The 6125-nt window shown below is 47.6% G+C and overlaps 1 pseudogene across 1 annotated transcript; it reads right to left on the bottom strand.

Moving 5' to 3' along the window:
• Positions 1-1580: 1580 nt before the first annotated feature.
• LOC116915024 lies at positions 1581-3087 on the bottom strand (annotated as a pseudogene). Its single transcript, XR_004389790.1, has one exon. The product of XR_004389790.1 is annotated as a tubulin alpha-1B chain-like (transcript).
• Between the last annotated feature and the right edge of the window lie 3038 nt (positions 3088-6125).

Below are 6125 nucleotides of genomic sequence, written 5' to 3'. Positions count from 1 at the left end.
CCAAGGATTGAGTGAAGAGAGGGAGACCTGGCTCTACCTTCTTTTGACAGTAGAAGTCCCTTGCATTCCTACCCCTGGAAGAGGAGCGCTTCCAAGTGTCTTCTCTGTGCTGTCTACCCTGAACACACTTATAAATGAATACCTGGTGCTGATGGCAAGAAGCTCCTCCGGTGTCAAAGAAGAGTTAGAAATGTCCACTTCTGGAGATCTGGGGACTGGAAACATTGAACAAAGCCAAGAACAGCTGGTGAGGCCAGGTGAGAATCCCTTAAACGGCTCCTTGGCTATAGTTAGTCATGTGGATCTACGTGTGCTTCTCTGGCATCCCACAGCTTATTGTGTATGCTGTTCACTTAGTCTGCAAGGCTATTTGGTTTGGTTTTTTAGGACTTTCAGTGTTTATTCCTGCTTCTATCCTGCTATATTAGCTTGTTTGGGTTTTTAATCATCCATGGATCATTTGCTTATCTGAATTTACACTGATAAATTCTTTTCTTATTTGTATTTCCTATTCTCTATTATACATAGATAGTTGATATTTGAGATTTTACCTGTTGATCAGGGATCACTGTACAGAATCCTAGGCCCAGTGCCCATAAATACATACTGAATTGTTGAATAGATGAATAGATACACTGGGGTCAGAAGTGAGTGGGTACTGAATGATTTCTAAACCTTTGGGGCATTTTTCCTGCAGTCCCCAGTATCTAGGAAGTCCAGGCACAATGTTTAACAGTATTCACAGAAGTCTTTGTTCTTCTTTCTAGAAGTGACAGACCGTGGTTCCTGGTCTTTGAGGGGAATCCAAAGACATCCAAGGGCAGAGCAAAAGCCTGCTGGATATGGTTCAGGTCAGTCATTTTGGAATATTACCAGATCTCATCCCACGAAAGGGGTATTAATGTATGGTAGCTAGGTTAGGGTGGCGAATACTTAATTTTGGGGTTCCTGCCTGCCCCTGGTAGATATAGATAGAAGCTGATTGTTGGGAGGAGGAAGCAAATGAGAGCAGAATGGTCCACTGAAAGATCAGGGCTGTCTCATGCAATGCTAGGGCTTCAGGGCTGGAAATCTTCATGCCAACAAACATGCTGACTGGAGAATACACCTATAGTTGGCTCTCTGCATTCATAGGTCTTGCATCCATTGAGTCATCCAACCATTAGTGGACAATATTTGGGGTGGGGTGGGCTTATTACACCTGTAGAGAATATATATAGGCTTTTCTCTTGCCATGGTTCTCTTTACAATATAGCATAAAATAGCATTTACATTTCATTAGACATTATAACTAATATAAAAAATTTCAATTATATAAGAAGATATGCTTGTGCTATAATATGACATTTTTTATAAGGGACTTGAGAATCTGCTGATTTGGGTAACCACAGGGCTGGGGTCTAGAAACAGTCCCCACGAGTACCAAGGAATGACTATACAATTTATAAATCTCCATGGTGTGAAGTGGCATCTTCTTCTTTTTTTTTTCTTTTCTTACAGCTTTTACTTTGAGACATCATGGAGAACTTAGAGGTACACATGGAGAAGACATAATCACAGAATGGAAACAACACAGAAGCATCGATGCCTGCAGCTAGTGCTGGAGCTGAAGTTTTGAGTTTGATATGATACAGGGACTGGAGGAATGAACTAGTATTCCTCTCCTTCTTCCTCACCCTCACCCTCCACAGAATCCACACCAACCTCCTCATAATCCTTCTCTAGGGCAGCCATGTCCTCACAGGCTTCAGAGAACTCTCATTCCTCCATGCCCTCACCCACGTACCAGTGCACAAAGGCACGCTTGGCCTACATCAGATCAAACTTGTGATCCAGGCGAGCCCAGGCCTCAGCAATGGCTGTGGTGTTGCTCGGCATGCACACAGCTCTCTGCACCCTGGCCAGGTCGCCACCAGGTACCACAGTGGGAGGCTGGTAATTAATGCCAACCTTGAAGCCAGTGGGGCACCAGTCCACAAACTGGATGCTGCGCTTGGTCTTGATGGTGGCAATGGCAGCATTGACATCTTTGGGGACCACATCACCACGGTACAGCAGGCAGCAAGCCATGTATTTACCATGGCTAGGGTCACATTCACCATCTGGTTGGCTGGCTCAAAGCAGGCAGGATCTCTGCAGAAAGCTGCTCATGGTAGGCTTTCTCAGCAGAGATGACAGGGGCAAAGTGGCCAGAGGGAAGTGGATGGGGTAGGGCACCAGGTTGGTCTGGAATTCTGTCAGATCAACATTCAGGGCCCCATCAAATCTGAGGGGAGCAGTGATGGAAGACACAATCTGGCTAATAAGGCGGTTAAGGTTAGTGTAGGTTGGGCACTCAATGTCGAGGTTTCTACGACAGATGTCATAGATGGCTTCATTGTCTACCATGAAGGCACAATCAGAGTGCTCCAGGATGGTGTGGGTGGTGAGGATGGAATTGTAGGGCTCAACCACAGCAGTGGAAACCTGGGGGGCCTGGGTAAATGGAGAACTCCAGCTTGGACTTCTTTCCGTAATCAACAGAGAGACTCTCCATTAGCGGGAGGTGAACCCAGAGCCAGTTCCCCACCAAAGCTGTGGAAAACCAAGAAGCCCTGGAGACCCGTGCACTGGTCAGCCAGCTTTCGAATTCTGTCCAAGACAAGGTCAATGATCTCCTTGCCAATGGTGTAGTGGCCACAGGCATAGTTATTGGCAGCATCTTCCTTGCCTGTGATGAGCTGCTCTGGGTGGAAGAGCTGGCAGTAGGTGCCAGTGCGAACTTCATCAATAACTGTGGGTTCCAGGTCTATGAACACTGCCCAGAGCACGTGCTTGCCAGCTCCTGTCTCACTGAAGAAGGTGTTGAAGGAGTCATCTCCTCCCCCAATGGTCTTGTCGCTTGGCATCTGGCCATCAGGCTGGATCCCATGTTCCAGGCAGTAGAGCTCCCAGCAGGCATTGCCGATCTGGACACCAGCCTGGCCAGCGTGGATGGAGATGCACTCACCATGATAGCTATGGGTTAAAAGGTGAGGGTGATAGAAGCAGACCACCGGGTCCTGGTTACCGTTCCCGACAACTAAGAGTCGAGGTAAGTAACGCAATGAGGCCGGCATCTTCTTTTAAATTACTTAAAATGAAGTTGAAGGTTTCCATTCTTCTTCAGTACATAGCTTGGTCTTTCAAAGGATATCTTTATGTAAAGGTTCTACTAGATGATAGAGAAGTAAGTCACTGTGCTACCTTTGCCACAGCATGCAAGGCTAGAAACTACCAATAGGCGTAGTGTGAGTGGGTAGGAAAATGATATGACATCGTGTGACTCCTATGGGGTGCGCTGTTGATTCTGCCACAATGTGGGGGCTGAGCAGGTGACTTGGAATAGTGTTTCCTTTCTTTCTGTAGGGACATCAGGTGCAGATACCCTAGGGGCCAAGAGAGCAGAGCCATGGTGATGCCCATCTCCAGGAGTTTCCTGGCAACTTCCCTGGGGGGAGATTCCCTTATGAGCAGTAAGGGATGAATTGCCTTGTTCCTGGCTACCTGGGGAGGAACAAGCAGGGGGCAGGGTCATAGGGACTGGTGAGCATCCAGGTCAAGAAGCAGTTGCATGTACCTGAAGTGTTGGGGTACTATTGCCACTTGGCCATTTGGGATCTTCATATGCTCTGGCAGACCCTCACACTTCTTTACTACAGAAGGGAAAGACTGGGGTATTTATCCAAACATCTTCCAGGCTTACCTGATTGCTCTATAAGTTGCCTATGACCACTAGCCCCTCTGACCCTTGTATCATTTTCTTCCAACAGTCTGGAGGCAGATAAAATGGCAGAGATTTGCCTGGAAGAGCTCAATGGCCTGGAGATGGGAGTCATGAGAAGGCAGGTAAGCATCTGCTGTACATGTGGAGGAAGCATCATAGTGCCTTGGCAGCTATGAACAAAGCCACCCCCTGAATTTTTATAGCCCCTTTCATAATCATATCCTGTAACAAATGAGGTGGGGTCAGGCTCTTTTCTCTTTTTCTCAGGCCTCATGGCTTGGATACCTGTTTGTTGAATCCTTGATGTTCCTCTTTTCCGACTCACTGGACAGGAACTGGGGGAAAAGAAAAAGGAGTTGGAGGGGGGAACAAAGGCAAACAAGTTTTATTTTGTTTTAAGGTCATATTCATCCCTGACCCTTATGCATTGCCTATCCCAGAAGAGTGATTTCTGCTCACCAGCCCTGTGTTTGGTCCCTCTACAGATGCAAGTGATTTCTGGGTGGCTGTGTGTCCTTGAGGACCAGGATGCGACCTGGCGCCATAAGGAGGCTATGCTCTATACTTTGTTGATGTCTGCATAGCCAACCTGTGGCTTTGGATGCACCAGTGAAGTTTCACAAGCATCAAAACCCTGATGAAGACATCGCCTTCATCCTCTTTCCTTTGTTCCCAGGGATACCCTTGCCTACTCCTTTCTATCTTCCAGCAACCCTTAGGTAGCAGTTGATTTATTTTACACCTCTGTTCAGACCTCCTGACTGGAGATGAGCTTACACAATTGTGAGATTTTAGCTGCTGGAAGGCTAGGTAATCACTAGGTAGCATCGCACAGGTGTGTCTGGGTTGTGACTCACTCCTCTGAATGGATAGGAGGATGGTACCAGCCCTGACAGAAGCACCAGTGGTGTTAAATATTATCACTTGCCTCTGTCACCCAGAATATCTCCTCTTCCATCTTCTGTGAGCAAGATTTGGCTTTGTATCCCCCCCCCTTGTTTGTTTCCATACCACTCAAGCCTTTGCTTGAAGAACATGGTCAATAAACACTTCATGACTGCAGCAAAACCTGGCACCAGGAGTTCTTCATATAACATTTGCTTTTGGCAGAGTTAGAAAGGTGTGGGGGGCTAGCCCTCTGGTCCCAACCTGGGACTGGGTGCAGAAGCCCATCCCAGGGGAGAGATGGGCTTATGAACTAGATACCTAGAGGTCTTCCCATACCTGTCTATCCTAGAGGTGCCTTTTATTCTTCCTCATTCCTGTCTTTTTTTAATTGGATATTTTCTTCATTTACATTTCAAGTTTCCCCTCCAGAAACCTCTTATCCCATCCCCCGCCCCCTGATTCTATGAGGGTGCTCCCCTACCCACCCACTCCCTCCTGCCTCCCCACCCTGGTATTTCCCTATTCCTCTACACTGGGGAATTGAGCCTTCACAGGACCTAGGGACTCCACCCCACTGAAGCCTCTCAATTCCATCCTCTGCTACGTATACAGCTGGAGCCTTGGGTCCCTTCATGTGTACTCTTTGGTTGTGATTTAGTCCCTGGGAGCTCTGGTTGGTTGTTGTTCTTCTTATGGGGTTGCAAGACCCTTCAGTTCCTTCAGTCCTTTCTCTAACTCCTCCATTGGGAACTCTGTTCTCAGTGCCACGGTTGGCTATGAGAATCCACCTCTATATTTGTCAGGCTCTGGCCTTTTTTATTCTGTCCCAATTGAGCTCCATAGGAAAGTTCAAGAAGAGAGGGGTATGACCAGACTGGCCAAACCCTACCCTTTGGGACATGGGTGCTCCTGTGCCTGTGCAGACAAGACATGTTTGCAAAAAGAAAGTCTGGTTGAAAATATGTTGTGAAACAAAGACTGCCTCCAGGGAGCAATTTAGCTGCGTTGCAAACAAACAGCCTGGTGACCCCTGGAGGAACACCTCCTGAGCTAGGTGAGCTCAGATCGAGTTTTTGCATGTGCTCTAACTGCCTCTGCCTGCCCTGCAGGATGGCTGCTTGCTTGCTTCTGACAGGACTAGGGGCGGGTTCCTTCTAACTGCCTGCCCCACCTAGGAGGTCTCCTAGATCAGATCTCAACTGCAGTCAAAGCTTTTCTGGTTGGCCTCTGTGACAGCCTGAGAGCTCGGCACTGAGCTACTCTGTAGGTTTCCTTAAGAGCTGCAGGGACAAGATGACTTTTGATAGAATCTCCTGCTTGTACCTTAGGCTAATAATCAATCTGGATCATTTGCCCCCTGATTATAGTCCCCTCTACCCCAAACCGTGACTTTCTGCAAAGAAAAGCAGTGTGTCCAGTGTGCATGCATGTGGGAAGAAACTCATTCACACCTGGCAACAGGGGAGCAGACTCTTCTACAGCATGCTGCTAA

Source organism: Rattus rattus, chromosome 13 (assembly GCF_011064425.1).
Source record: "Rattus rattus isolate New Zealand chromosome 13, Rrattus_CSIRO_v1, whole genome shotgun sequence".
Lineage (NCBI taxonomy): Eukaryota > Metazoa > Chordata > Mammalia > Rodentia > Muridae > Rattus > Rattus rattus.
The sequence above is the reverse complement of the archived record's forward strand: the minus strand, read 5'-3'. Positions and strand labels throughout refer to the sequence as shown.